General features: G+C 44.7%; 1 protein-coding gene and 1 pseudogene across 1 annotated transcript in view; one reads left to right on the forward strand and one right to left on the reverse strand.

Annotated features, from left to right (window-relative positions):
- Window positions 1–1,850: 1,850 nt before the first annotated feature.
- LOC137385060 (U2 spliceosomal RNA) lies at window positions 1,851–1,959 on the reverse strand (annotated as a pseudogene).
- Window positions 1,960–2,875: 916 nt separating this feature from the next.
- The window catches only part of sema3c (sema domain, immunoglobulin domain (Ig), short basic domain, secreted, (semaphorin) 3C), a 296,068-nt gene continuing 282,886 nt past the window's right edge, over window positions 2,876–16,057 (forward strand). The window contains exon 1 of the mRNA XM_068059199.1: window positions 2,876–2,893. The gene's annotated coding sequence lies outside the window, so the exon portion shown is untranslated. The remainder of the gene's footprint in view (window positions 2,894–16,057) is intronic.

Genomic DNA, 16,057 nt, shown 5'->3' on the forward strand with positions numbered 1-16,057 from the left:
CCGGAGCGGAGTGTTGTTGTACATTACATCTGCTACGAGGAGGCGACCACCCACCACCTCCTTAACTTCGGTGATGGTGAAGTTACCTCCCCGCAGCAGAATATCCAGCCCAGAGGAACGGCAATCATTACCCCCTGACCAGATCGATGGCCCGTGGGACCACCATCGCGACCACTGCCTGTAGGTGCTGAGGTGTGGTATTCCACACTCCTGCAGAAACAGTAGGTCGGCTTTGACCTTGGCGAGGTAATCCAAGGTTGAAACACATTGCGTAGTGGATTTAATGCTACGCACATTAATGAAAGCAATCCTTATACCCATTTTTTAAAAGTTAGTTGTTGCTTCCCATGCTATTTGTCCTTGTTAGTCCCAGTCCTTCAGGATGTTCCTGCATACCCATAAGTTGGGCAAGCTGTTTCACGTTTGTTGGGCTCAGAAACCCCTCCTGGTTTTTCATGCAGGGTTTGTTCCACTGGGGTGACATCGGGGGGGTCTTGTAGGCAGCAAGGATTGGGCTGTCCTCTGCTGCATCCCTCTGTTCTTCCTCGAAAACATCACTGCTGCTGGCTTCCCGGAGCTGAGGTCGCCAGAGCTGGGATGCGCTGGCCATGTCGTTTGGTGTGGCGCTTTGGGGTTGGGACGCGCCAGGCCCATCACAGCTTCCCGTACCCGGGGGCTGGGGGCCTTTATCTACCAGCTCCTTTGAGTTCTGCCGCCTCTTTTGAAGGGGCCGTCGTTCCAGCATTTCCCCATCCAGTGAAGAGGAGCTGCTATGGTCTGTCTCAGACGGTCACCTCCTCTTGCCACTGGTTTGGGTGGTGGCCTGTTCCCCTTTTGGAGGTCTTTTCTTTGTGGTTTTCCTTTGTACCACTTGCCACTGATCTGTTTGTCCATCGGCTGCCTCCTCCTCCATTGATTCTGTCTGTGGAGGAGGGGTTTCCGGGCGCAGGGTAGGTGCTGGGTCGCTGGTTTCAGCTGCCTCCCCTTTCTTCTCCTTCTCAGGTAGACTTTCCTTGCTGTGGAGAAGGTTGCTGGTCTCCTTTCCAGCATCGGTCACCTTCGTCGTACCTTCTCCCGGCCTTTCCTTGGACCTTGCCACCTGAGCATAACTGAGGCAGCGTTTGGCGTAGGTTTTGTAGAGGTGGCCTGCCGCACTGCACCAGTTGCAACACTTAGTCTGCTTACAGTCCTTGGTCTGATGGCCTTCCTTCTTGCAGTTCTTGCAGACAATCGTGCTGCAGTTGGCCACCACGTGACCAGATTTGCCACAGGTGCAACAAACTCTGGGCTGCCCAGCGTAGACCAAGAAGCCTCAACTTCCCCCGATAGCGAAGCTGGAGGGAGGGTGGATGATGGCTCCACTGGCATCGACCTTCAAGGTTACCTTGACCTGCCGCTTGCTGGTCCAAGTCCCAAAGGGGTCCTTGACATCAGTGCTGCTGCCAGCCACCTCGGCGTATCTGGCGAGAAAGATGAGTACATCCACCACCGGAACATGGGGGATGTAGAGGTGAATTGTCACCACCCAGTCACGTTGTGACGGAGGCGTGAAGAGCAGCTCCACTGTGAGAATCGACAGTGGCGCCCGGTCCCCTTTCTCCTTGAACGCCTTCAGGAACTTGATGCATCCCGCCACATTCTTGAACGTCACGTCGAAATATCCACTGCTGGGGAAGTCCTGCAGGCAGAAGATGTCCGTAGCTTGGAATCCACAGCAATCGATGAGGATTTTCTTGATGAAGAAGATGCAATCGACCGGTGCATCTCCTTCCTTGTCCTTCACCACCACCTGAATGGTGTTGCGCACTCCCTGGCCCGAAGCTTGAAGATTGGTTATAGCCATTTCACTCAAAGCCTGCCCAGGATCAAAAGCCACTGATCATGATTTCTCCTCGACCAAGTAAGCACTGATAAGAACAGATACTACACTTGATCTTAGCCAAAAGGCCGAGAAGCCTGCTCTCTAGCCTACTGCTCCAATGCTCTGGTTTCTTCCTGTTAGAAAGTCTTTCCCATTCACTTTCAGCACCTGTTACAGCCAGAATGCACCTCATATTTAAGAGATGCAAGCTGGCTTTAAGAAGTGCAGTCTAGCTTTAATTGGTGCTCGTCTCGTATGAACCTGGGTTCCCGGCTGAGTGTGCAATCATTTAGAAGTGCGTTTAGCACTGGGCTGCACACAACAATCATGCAGATGAGCAGGCAGCATGAAGTTTGCATGCTGCCTGCATCACTTCCATTGGGAGAAGGACAATCAAACATCACGATCATGAGGCTTGAAAATGGGCTTTATCAAACTTTTCCCCCAGAAAAACCTCTAAAAGGTGAATAACAGTGTTTATAATCTGCTCTGGCACTGCCCCCTACCACCACCCCCCAAATATGGGTCTTATAATGAATTCTTTTTGATGACGTGCTTTTAAATATAGAATTATCAAAGAACAAAACAAATACTTTAGAAGAGTTTAGGCTGGCCAGGAGCTGGCTCCTGCACTAGATTGTTCCCTTATGCTGCACATTCCAGTTTCCATAATAGGCTGCTGAATACTTTGCTTGGCTGCATCATGGATGAATGTTTGCAATTTCCTGAATGTGGCTCTCGGTGCAGAAGGATCCTCACTACTCATCCAAGATCTAGACTGGGTCAAAATGACAGCAGCCGGCAAGTAGAACATGACTACCTGTTCATTCAAACCGGGCAAAGCTCTCTTACTGTCATTACTGCTGTTGTAAAATATAACATTGAAATCTGAATGCCTTGTAAATCTTTTAAGGAAAAAAAACATTAATTGATTGATTTTATTGTAGCTGCTTGGGGTTAGGATTTTAGAGCTGAGGGAAAACTACACTTGGCTGACTGGGAAAGAAGGAAACTGCTTTCTGAAGAAGTATGGTAAGTTTGAAAAATCTGTAATTTACATGATCATATAAATGTATTTTGTTATATATTATTTACTGAAGAGACACACCCATTGACGTCTTTATAAAATCTCAACGTTAATTTAACTACCAACAATGAAGGATACAACCAAGCACATTTTATTGAAGATCTGTAAGCATTAATGCATCTAAATAATATTTTTATCTACATTTCTGATAAAATGGATTCAAATTCTACTTCTGTTTTCTGCTGTGTGTGCAATTATAGAATTTTTCATTTTTTTTTTCAATACTGAAACCTCCGGCTGAATTTCCACCCACATATAGGGGTGAGAAAGGAGGTGGATAGGCATGTAAATTCAAGCCGCTGGCTGGCATGCCAGTTTGCTGGCACCATCCCACCCCTGGGCCATTTCCTGGAGGCAGGATCAGGGTGGAAGGGCTACCCGCCTGCAAGTCAATGAAGGCCAATTATCAGAGGCTGACTGGAATTTTCCGGTTGACCTGCAGGCCCCCTGTGACATTGGGAACAGGCCTGCTGCCTGGAGGCAGCCTCCTGGTGGCAGACCAGAGGACTAGCACTCCAGGTTGCCTTTGAGGCCTTCCCCACCTACCTGGCTACAACTGTGGCCATAGCCTGGGGTCCTTCTCCACAATGGTAGCCTGGCTGCTGTGGCTAATTCAAAATGTTTTAACGTTGCTGAGAGGGTGCCTCGAGAAGGTACCTCCATCTCGAGGCACCCTCTCTCTCCCTTACCTGCAATGTCAGACTGCAGCATCTTCCAAGCTGGAGCGCCTCCTATTGGCCCTCCAGCTTCGAGAGCCCACCTGCTGTCCTTAATTCAGGGAAAATCACTGCTGGGTGACTGCTTCCGATGCAGTGCGGAGTTGGGATCCCCATTTGACTCCGACGCAGGGGTTCCGACCCAAAACCCTGCCCGTCATCTTTTTGTACAGTTTTCTCAAGAAATAATTTGTTATGAATTTGTTGTAAATCAAAGACCCTTACTAAAACTATGTTTGGATTAGCGTGAGGAAGATTTGTTTTTATTTTGTCATTAAAACCCCCACCTGCCAAGAATGAGGCATATTAATTTTGTCATATGCACATTAATTTTACACTGTTGCTGGAGTGAAGAAATGACTTGTTTAAAGAGATCACCAGACATTTGGCTGGAGGAAATTTGCATACTAAGAGACAGTAAGAGACAGCCACCTAGGAAATGACAATGGGAATGCTCACTGATTCAATTAACAGAGATTGTTAATTACATCTTGTCGGTGTAAGAGACAGCACTACACTCCTCCACCACCCCCCACCCCCCACCAAGAACTTTGAAATCCACAAACCGCAGGAGCGGTTGTTCCCAAATAAGGGGTTAGTCACATGACTAACCTGCTGGCCAACTTGGAATTTTGGATTGTGCTCACAGAACAGTTTTGAAGACAGACTGCAAATTGCAACTGAAACTGGAACAAGAGTACCTCTCTCCTGGCTGTCTTTCTCTCGCTTTCTTACAAACTTCCGGACCCGAGGAAGTTTCTTAAATCTCAAGAGAAAAAAGACTCCTACATCGAAACAAGTTAAAGCATGCAATGGGCCTCAACGAATGGCAAGACTTACCAGCAACCAAAGATTCCACATCGAATTCAAAGGACTGTAATTACAACCCAGCTATTGCCTCAAACTTTTCCCCTTTATTCTTTCTACTTTTTCTGTCTCTATCTGCGTTTGTGTTTATTGCATATGCATGCTCGCGTAGTCGTGTTGCATGTTCGTAGTCGTTCACCGAATTAGAGTTTAAGATTAATAAACTGCCATCTTTTTTGTTTAAATCTAAGAAAACCTGTCGGATTGATTTCTTTGCATTACAATTGGAAAGCAGTGAACAAGGATTCACTGAGGGGGAGCTAAAAACATGGTGTTTTTAAAATTAAACCCTGTTACAGTTAAACCAGGCAAAGGCTGAGAGGGAACCCCTAGACCCCTTTCTCACCTTGTCGTAACAATTTCATTGCAAAAACAGATCTTTATTGAAGAGGGGTTGATGGGTTTTATTAGAATAACAACTAGTTATGTCTCAAACCTCTGATGTACTTGCCCATCATTAATTTGTTACAGTGCCGCAAGTGAACAATGCAATATAACAAAATTCTACCCGCATGGTAATTGTCTTTCGAACTTCCGCAATCAATCTTTAACATGCTAGATGTCATATTTATTATGTTTATTATTATTATCATATAATAATATTATTATTAAATACGTAGCTATTTAGTGAAAAAGCTTAATGCAATAAGTAAAAGTCACTTTGCAGCCAAATACTCCGATTATTTTACTGGCGGGCTGCTGACCCCCATTTGACCATGACGGCGGAGTTCTGAAGCTCGCAGGGAAAATCCTGCCCACAATGTTACATCACTGAAAATAATGAGGTAAGTTGCAAACAATACAAATTAATTCAGTTTGTCACAATTTTATTCTTGGATATTGTAGCATTGCTTGATGTTGATACACTGATGTTTGATTACTCTAGGTCAAGTCGGCATAAGGAGGGAAGAAGTGTTGGGTATTCTAAAAGGCATTAAGGTGGACAAGTCCCCAGGTCCGGATGGGATCTATCCCAGGTTACTGAGGGAAGCGAGAGAGGAAATAGCTGGGGCCTTAACAGATATCTTTGCAACATCCTTAAACACGGGTGAGGTCCCGGAGGACTGGAGAATTGCTAATGTTGTCCCCTTGTTTAAGAAGGGTAGCAGGGATAATCCAGGTAATTATAGACCGGTGAGCCTGACGTCAGTGGTAGGGAAGCTGCTGGAGAAGATTTGAGGGATAGGATCTATTCCCATTTGGAAGAAAATGGGCTTATCAGTGATAGGTTAGGATTATTTTCATTAGAAAGGCGGAGGTTGCGGGGGGACCTGATTGAGGTGGACAAAATCATGAGAGGTATAGACAGGGTGGATAGCAAGAAGCTTTTTCCCCCAGAGTGGGGGATTCAAATACTAGGGGTCACGAGTTCAAAGTGAGAGGGGAAAAGTTTAGGGGGGATATGCGTGGAAAGTTCTTTACGCAGAGGGTGGTGGGTGCCTGGAACGCGTTGCCAGCGGAGGTGGTAGATGCGAACACGATAGCGTCTTTTAAGATGTATCTAGACAGATACATGAATGGGCAGGAAGCAAAGAGATACAGACCCTTAGAAAATAGGCGACATGTTTAGGTAGAGGATCTGGATCGGCGCAGGCTTGGAGGGCCGAAGGGCCTGTTCCTGTGCTGTAATTTTCTTTGTTCTTTGTTCACTAGCAAATCGGCAGATTATTAATTATTTTCAAATATAATGAGGTAAATCACTATTTTATTTTTTTTAAATGCTTCTTCCCATTCTTTTGGGCCTCCTTATCTCGAGAGACAATGGATACGCGCCTGGAGGTGGTCAGTGGTTTGTGAAGCAGCGCCTGGAGTGGCTATAAAGGCCAATTCCCATTAATATTACATAATGATATAATACGAGTAGGCTGCCTTTGTTATTGTCTATCACTCATCTGAGGCCTGGATTCACCTCATGATTTTTACCACTGTCTCACTGTGAGATTCTGGAGCTCCTCCTCCTGTTTATTTATTATTTTATTTTATTTCGAGATACAGCACTGAAACAGGACCTTCGGCCCACCAAGTCTGTGCCGACCATCAACCACCCATTTATACTAATCCTACATTAATCCCATATTCCCTACCACATCCCCACCTTCCCTCAATTCCCCTACCACCTACCTATACTATGGGCAATTTATAATGGCCAATTTAGCTATCAACCTGCAAATCTTTGGCTGTGGGAGGAAACCGGAGCACCCGGAGAAAACCCACACAGTCATAGGGAGAACTTGCAAACTCCGCACAGGCAGTACCCGGAATTGGACCCGGGTCGCTGGAGCTGTGAGGCTGCGGTGCTAACCACTACGCCACTGTGCTGCCCAGAATAGAATGAAAGTGTTTTCGATCAAAATCCTTCAAAGAGCCTCTTCCTTCATGAAAAATACTTTGCTTGAGGAGAGAGGAGCCAAAAAACTGTCCATCATCTTTGTTGCAATTACATCATTTTCAAGTGACCACTGACACATTCTTTGACCAGATTTATATCACCTTGTTGTGTGTTTGTCAGCAAATTAAAATCTGTTTATCACACTTTTATAAGAAAATGTTGGGGTTTGGGGGGGGGGGCGCGGGGCGGGGGGGCTTTTTCATAAGATCACTGCTGTGGAAGACAGGGCAGTCTGCAACTGCAAATTTACAAAAACATTCCTGCCCATTGGCTGTCTGAGGCCGACCCGACTCAAATATGAATCAGGCCTTGGAATAGGTGGCCTGTGCTCCCGCCCGAAATGTGTGAGCAGGACTCCAGGAAAAGGGCAAGGAAGTGGGACTCGCTAAATTGCTCTTGCAAAGAGTTGGCATAAGCTTGACAGGTCAAATTGCCTCCTTCTGTGCTCAACCATTCTCTGATTCTATGATTATTTCAATCAGGGTTCTTCAATGTAATGGTTGTGAACCAATGCGGGCATCATGCAATCCCTTGCCCATGTTTTTTGACAATGAGGGCCTAAACACTGCTCACTGCATAAGGAACTGGCCAAGATTTGTTTTTAGTTTTGTTGGGCCAGGAGAAGCAAGAGCTGTCCTGTTGGCTCCACAAAAATACTCTGGCCTTCTACCTGCCCCTGTGAAGCCTCCCCATGGGATCCACCCGCCTCCCCTTGCCTCCCCACCCAACCACAGTTTGCAGACTGGAATGTTGGCCATCCAATTTCCCACCCCCCTGACTAGCATTTTGCCTCAGACTGCCCAATCAGCTGCATGTTCGTGAGGTCCAACCACCAAGATGGTCAGGGCCTCTCGATGGTGCAATTGTGATGCCTGCCACCTTCCCAATTAGTGCACCAAATGAAAGTCACTTCTTCGCTTTAAAAGCTACTGGTGACCCTTTGAGGAATACAAACCAGCAGAAACAATTAGGAACACTTGCTGGTTCGAGCTACAATCATTCTCATGTCAGTTTTTGGTTAGTTGTCTGACAGGACTTCTATCATGAGAAAAATAGTAGGATACAAAAGGCATTGCGTAATATGCTCTTTACTCTCTTCCTCTGTCTCTCTCTATAGTATCAACTCACAGTTTATATAATAAATCACATGATTAGTAAGGTCACATGAGAATTATATCGGCATGGCTCATCAGGCAATAAATAGCTTTGTTTCCCTCAACTGTTCAACTATGAACTGGTTTCATTTATTTTCTTAAGCACATATTTTAGGGATTCAAGTGGGCACTTTTTGCTCAGGAGCCGATCTCATGACTACTATGCACAGGGTGATTTTACACTCCTTTTCAACACGAGGTCATTCGCACAGTTTGCAAAATGTCAAACTCCATTGTGATATAAAATATCAGTAATGTGATATCATTATAACTGAAACTTCTTCCTGTTACTATATTTACTCACTTTACGTCGGAAGTACTGCATTGACAATCTAGTAAGCTGGTTTGATACAAATGGTGCTCTTTGCTATGCATTGTCCAGTGGCAACTTTGGCAATGGCTAAATGTTCAGGGTAGTTCCCAGAAATAGGCCTCAATAATGTTTTTGACTGTGTTTGGCAAGGAATAAAGGAATATATTGCACATGTATTGTGCTGTATGTTCTGCTACAAAATATTTTTTTTTTTGCAATTTGATTAACTTTTTTGGAAGTTGGGAGACTGATATACCATGCTCTGCTCTTATAATGCACTAACCCTCCAAGTGGCACAGTGGCGCAGTGGTTAGCACCGCAGCCTCACAGCTCCAGGGACCCGGGTTCGATTCTGGGTACTGTCTGTGCGGAGTTTGCAAGTTCTCCCTGTGACCGCGTGGGTTTTCGCCGGGTGCTCCAGTTTCCTCCCACAGCCAAAGACTTGCAGGTTGATAGGTAAATTGGCCATTATAAATTGCCCCTAGTGTAGGTAGGTGATAGGGAATATGGGATTACTGCAGGGTTAGTATAAATAGGTGGTTGTTGGTCGGCACAGACTCAGTGGGCCAAAGGGCCTGTTTCAGTGCTGTATCTCTAAAAAAAAGACTTGAAGCTTAAGTAGCAATGTAAGGTTAGGTTAAGTCAAGAATCAGATAATAATGCCAACATGAAGTCGCTTTCAAAGACACAAGCACTTTATTTACACACAGTAAATTGAAGATTATAATATGCCTGCAACACAGAATGCCCTCTACGCTCCTGTCCTTATGCGAACCCACAACAGAAAGTTATGCCAGGCTGATGTATCTAGAAAATGTCGTTAATGGTTTGCTGCTTCTGGTGGGTGGCAATAAAGCTTGAAGTGAAGGGAAGGGATGGGTAGCTGTGGTATAAGCCAAATTGACCAGCCTGGTTTTCCCTGGGAGGCATTGAGGAAACACGGTAAGGAGAGAGAGCAAGAAAGGAGAGGTAAATCTCGCTTCATATTTTAGAGCCTTAAATCCAGACGGGACAGTTAGATGTGGAGGGAAGTTAATTAAAAAATAGAATAAAAACAGGAAAAAAATGAAAACATCGGAAAGGAAGGATATTTGGAAAAACGATGGGCAGAAATGGCAGATGCAGGGAGGCTAGGCAGAAGGAAAGTTGAAGGAAAAAGGGAGAAATGGAGAGGAAAGCATTTCTTTCTGCTTTCGATTTGAGAGTTAATCAACATGGTACTTAACTAAATTCTTTGAATCAATTAATATTGTACATGGTTTATGTTAATGTTTATTTTAGATAAACATTTACATTCTGCTTTATTTTTGTAGGGCATTACAGAACATAATTTTACTTTTTACAATGAGGTCTGGAACAAATGCAAATAAAAGGAATAAATTAATGTTGTTCTACTGTAGAACCCCTCCGCAGATGGGCCATGCACAAGACAACATTTAGCCTGCTGTATTTATTTGGTTGATTGCCTGTTTGTGTGACATTCAGTGAGCCGATGCTAACTCTGCTTGGGAATCAGCTGCTTTAAGCTTTTGTGCCTTTCAGCTATATTGGTGATTATTCTTGAATAAAGTTCATTTTTATCCCTGACTCTTCCTATGAGAGAAAGGCAGGAAGGGAAAGTGCAAAAGAATGCCATTAAAGAATAAGCCTTATAGTGGCAGCATCTTCGCTGCAAACTCATTTTGAGGCATTAGTGTCAGAGGGACAGTCTCATCCTTCCTGATCATTAAAATGGATTCCCTAGAGCTTTCCTTTCTTTTACCAGCTAACAGCTGTGGGAATTAAAACAACACAGAGGGGGAAAAAAAAAATCACACTTTTAGAACAAATTGCTGGCAAAATGCCTAGCCATTTATTTTAACCCTTTAAAATGATACCACATTGGAGGGAGGATGGGGATGGAATTTGCCACTTTTTCAACTACTCGCAAAAAAAGGCATTCAATGAAATACAGCGTGAAGCTAATTTATCTGTTGTGTTTGAGAGAATTAAATCAAACTTACAGGAAAGACTCTTGTGCCTCTTTTAGTGTAGACGTGTCTTTGGAGCAAACCCTTTTAAAAAATCTGTTCATTTAGGTTATTTTCAAGTATTCAAGAACTGTTGAACACTGTAGGTTCATCTGGCTGAGCACAACATCTGTTCATTGTATATTAATTGGGCGGTTAATTGTATTCAGGCAATGGGCACTCACTGGGGATTCACTTGTGCTCATATATATATATTTTATATATATATATGTATATATATATATATATATATATACAGGAACAGACTGAAACTGTGGCTGTTGGTTCAGAGGTGCATGATATGTTATGTTCGTCCCTGTAAATAAAAGCTTGTAAGTGTATAAAGATGACGTTCCAATTCCGTCCGTCACCTCCTGGCTATCCAAGTTGTAACAACATCACCAGTTTCACTACAGGCAACGGCCAAGAAAACATGGAGATGACTGATGACACTCAGTCTGTGACGCACTTCAGCTGATTTCCAAACCCTTAACTCGTCTCCAGTTAACTCTGAACATTTGGTTCCTGATACTTACTAAGCCATACATTCAGAGTGAGCAGGCTTGTGGTGGGGGGAGGAGGGGGGTTGTCGGGGAGACTGGGGAGGGTTAGGGGTTGTATACGTGGGGAGAGAGTTAGGGACTGGAAGGCGGAAATATGGGCTTCCCAAATGTCTGACAGTTTTTAACTGCAGTACATGTTATCAACTTTCTTCTCCAGTTTCCTGCCTGATGGTCAGCCTGATTGACAGTCTGCAACAGAGGCACAGGTAGGTCTACTGATGAAGGGTGGGTGGGATCGCCTGAGATTAGAATGTTTTCGGGGGTTGGGGGGGTGCAAAATTGCAGGGGATTAGAGAGTGATGGGGAGGCATGTCATGTGGAGGTGAGGGGTGGGGTGGTCGGACACATTGTGACAGGTGTTTGCAAGGTGAGCTTGTTGAGGCTGGAGGAAACGTACCTGCTCCTCCTGGCCCACAAGCAGTGCTGCAAAGGCACTTACCTTATGGATCTAGCCCTTCTTGCCTCCTGTTACCTGTTATATTTCCCAAGGCCTGGTAAACACAGCCTGCATGAGTCAAAAATAGAAATAGCATTAAAATGGAGACACAGAGCCCCCTTCTAAGCTTTAAGATGACTGGCCCAGCTCCTGAGAGTGGATTGATCACCCGCCCCTCATCCCGCCTCTGTTAAAACCGGAAGGAGATGGGTTTGAGATGGGTTGGGTTGGGTTTGAAATCTTTTAAATGTAAACTTCCCACCCTACCCATTTTTCGGGGGTTAAAATTATCCCCTTGGTGTCAAATCATTATATGCAAAACGAGTAATTTTGGCATGTTTTATTGATATGAAACAAAAGTCTGTGGACAACAGGCTGCTGAAGTATTTGAATGTGAACGTGGGGGTTAATATAAAATTTGACTAAGTTACCTTACACAGCAGTGTTGCGAAACACTTCGGTTGTGATGGTAAATTGCACAGAAAGCAAAAGGGGGTGGGACTGGGGGTGGGGGGAGTAAATCCATGTTTTGCTCGAATTCATCATTTTATTTGGTGTACAATTGTGGTTACCATACTATCTCCAGAAGTAAAACGGTCTGAACCATGACCAACAGAATGAGATGTTGCCCTGGGAATATCTGTGTTTTGGTTGTCATTAAGGAAAACTAATACGTGGTTCAGGTGAAGAGTAACAGGGAAATCTCGAAAGCAAATTTCCACCTGTCTTTTCTAGTTTTTGTGAACCAGTTTCTCAGTTTACCCCTGGATACAATGGGCTGAAATTTATGCAGCTTGCACGTGCGGGCCACACTTTGCGGAGCTGCCGTGATGTTAAACACGGCAGCTCATTTAAATATTTATATGGACGGACGGCCCACCTCCCCCAGTGATATGGAGGGGGTGGGCAGTCCATCCCTGGCAACGGCATCAGGCGCCACTGCCATTTTTAAAGGGCTTCGAGCACTTCCATTTAATCTAAATTTTTAAAGAGGGAGTTAAAATTTATTGGAAAAAAAATTAAATAATTGTTTCTAGCCCCTCTCCCACACACCTCCTCCCCAAGAACTGTACAATTCATTCCTTGCCCTCTCCCCCCTCAAAATACTTAACTTGTGTACCTGACCTTCCCCAACCCACCCGCCACAGTTCATAAAATATGCACTTTACCCCTTCCCACTATCCCCTACACCATCGGATGAGTTTGACCCCTCTACCCCTGCTCCTGCACTGAAATACCTAATGGCTCGCCCCTCCCCACCAGTGTCCTGCATCAGATCCCCGGATGGGTATCTGAAGGCATGGAAATGCCGGCCACCAGCACCAGTATCATCTCAGAATGGACGGCCGGATCGGGGAAGTCATTAATCACTTATTTAAATAAATTTGCGTCGGTAAAGTTGGTCCCGTCGCGGAGTGGCAGGGTGGCCGCCACGAGGCCTCACCGCTGCCGTCAATGTCGGGCCGGGCTTTCCCAGCATTCCCATGCAAATGGTGCAATGATTCACTCAGCACACAAATATGAAGTTCAGCTTTAATTGTCAAGTTTAAGTAAGAGCTCCTTTAAGAGTTAACTTACTCTACATTCTGCCTAACCCCCTAGACACAGCATGACATGAGTACAGACAGCTGTGAATGCATTCTCTTTTTCAATTTACTCAGTAGAGTCAGTCTAATGTTATGTATTACTCTTAACACCATGCCACAGTGATCCAAATGAACCACCCTTTGCTTCCCTGACAGAAGAATACTGGAGATGAAAACCTGACTCGTTTTAGTGTCAATTTATCACAGTGTGGAAAATGGTAATCTAATCTTAATGGTAATGGCAATGTTAAGGTTACTTTAGCTGGAATAAATGTCGCTTTTCAAATTGCAACCCAGCTTTTACATAGTGATGAGTTTCAATCAGTTGACTAAAAATACAAGTGAGCTATCAGAATTAGATCCAATCAGCTTTCACAATGCTATAAATGCTGAGTTGTTCCATATTGTGCTTTACTGTCACACCCAATGTGTGAGCCAGACTAAATAACCTGTGGATACCATTCTAATGTAGTGTCTGCCTTTGTATATTAATACGGGACAGTTCAATCCACATTGACGTTAACAGCATTATCTGCAAATAATCCTCCTGTGGCTGGATTGTTCTGAGTGGCCACCTTGGAATGGGATGCAAATCAAAATTTGCATGGAGAAAATAATTTCTCTGTTCCTACTGGTACAATTAAGATGCCTTTTGCACAAACATATCTAGGACAGGAGAACTCACAGGATCAAGGAGCTCCATGTGGCAGGGCTTCTGTGCAACTATCAATAGTTGTACCCAGACATGTGATCAACATACTAAAGGCTTCAACTTCAAAGGTAAAATATTATGGTCTCACACTCCTGGGATAAGGTTTTGCGTGTAGGAACTCGGGCATAGAAATCCTTGTGCTTAATTTGCAATTTTCCATCCTTTAAAACTTCTTCTTCTTCTTCTTTGGCCTACTTGTCTCGAGAAACAATGGTAAGCGCCTTGAGATGGTCAGTGGTTTGTGGAGCAGCGCCTGGAGTGGCTATAAAGGCCAATTCTAGAGTGACAGACTCTTCCACAGGTGCTGCAGATAAAATTGGTTGTCGAGGCTGTTACGCAGTTGGCTCTCCCCTTGCGCTTCTGTCTTATTTCCTGCCAACTGCTAAGCCTCTTTGAGTCGTCACTCTTTAGCCCTGCCTTTATGGCTGCCTGCCAGCTCTGGCGATCACTGGCAACCGACTCCCACGACTTGTGGTCAATGTCACAGGACTTCATGTCGTGTTTGCAGACATCTTTAAAGCGGAGACATGGACAGCCGGTGGGTTTGATACTAGTGACGTGCTCGCTGTACAATGTGTCCTTGGGGATCCTGCCATCTTCCATGCGGCTCACATGGCCAAGCCATCTCAAGCGCCGCTGACTCAGTAGTGTGTATCAGCTGGGGATGTTGGCCGCCTCGAGGACTTCTGTGTTGGAGATACGGTCCTGCCACCTGATGCCAAGTATTCTCCGGAGGCAGCGAAGATGGAATGAATTGAGATGTTGCTCTTGGCTGACATACGTTGTCCAGGCCTCGCTGCTGTAGAGCAAGGTACTGAGGACACAGACTTGATACACTCGGATTTTTGTGTTCCGTGTCAGTGCGCCATTGTTTTTTGACAATGAGGGCCTAAACACTGAGAGAAAGGTTACTGTTGATAGTTGAGCCTAGGTAGGTGAACTCATGAACCACTTCCAGAGCATGGTCACCGATATTGATGGATGGAGTATTTCTGATGTCCTGTTCCATGTCCCTTTAAAACGAATGGATGGAAATTTGGCAAGCCATGAAATACCCCTTCGTATGAAATTGAAATGAAAAACTGGCATGCAAGGGGTAAGGAAATAATACCGGAGACAAATGAGAAAAATCAATGAGCCATTAGAATATTGTAAGTAAAATGAATATTCATCAGCACTTTAAACCCAGTCTGCACGGTAATGTAGTTACTCTTACTCCCATTGGTAACTTGATTTCTTTTTAGAAAAGTAACAAATAATTCTGCGTCATGTTTACAGTGTCACTGCCATTTTGTTCACTATGGAAACAATCGCATAACTTTTTTTGTCTTGAACACCATGGAGCTGCAAGTCAGGCGTGTGAATTGCCCATCTGAATTCTGTGAAAGCTGTAAGGTTTTGAAATTTTGATTAGTCGGTGAGATATTACATCCCATGGCTGCTTTCCTCCTCCTGTGTCTAAGAGAGTTCATTTAGTTCCAAAATAACAATATTCATATTTAATAAATCAGCCTCTGTAATACATGACTCTTTGCACTTTTGTTTTGGGGGGAAGTTTGATTAGGTCCAATATTGGACACAGGGATTGTGATGTGCTATTATCCCACGCCCAGTCTCATTGAGATAGGCAGCATGTAAACCTTATGCTGCCTGCTCATATAGATGATTGGAGCATTGCAGCCCAGCTTGAAATGTCTTGCTGACCAGCTGCATGCTCTTTAGAAGGCCCAGGTGTGCACATGGCTAGCAAGACCTACAGCTAGTCTGCACTTCTTAAAGACAGCCTGCCCCATTTAAAAGGGAGTTCACTCATACTACAGCAACTGGTGAAACAGTCCCAGGAAGGCTTTGCTGAAAGGTAGAGGACAGCAAATGAAGCAACAGGCCAGAGAGAGGGCTCTAGGTTTTCAGATGTTGCGCTGGAGATGCTGAAGTGATAGAGGTCAAAAGGAGAATAGATACCATGTTTCCCTCAAGGCAGACCCTTAGAAGGGAATGGGAGCAGATGACCAGGGAAGTTAATTCTCAAAGTCTGGTGCCGAGGACCTGGCTGCTGTGCCACAAAAAGCTCAGTGATCTCACAAGAGTGATTAAGGACAGTGAATGCATCTTCAAATGCTATATCTGACCAACTGCACCATCAACCTCTCATGCTTCTTATTACACCACTGCCACCTCACTCATCTATCAGCAATCAGGACTCGTGCCTAAATTCAGAGACTCTACCTCATCCTCACTCACCCTCCAATGCCGTCAGCCTCACACTCACCTCTTGCAGCTTACATCACTCAAGCATTGCAATACATTCTTCCCTCTCTCTTGCAGGCACTGAACCGCAGGGAGCAGCAGAGAACCAACGGGGGA

Source organism: Heterodontus francisci, chromosome 27, assembly GCF_036365525.1.
Source record: "Heterodontus francisci isolate sHetFra1 chromosome 27, sHetFra1.hap1, whole genome shotgun sequence".
NCBI lineage: Eukaryota > Metazoa > Chordata > Chondrichthyes > Heterodontiformes > Heterodontidae > Heterodontus > Heterodontus francisci.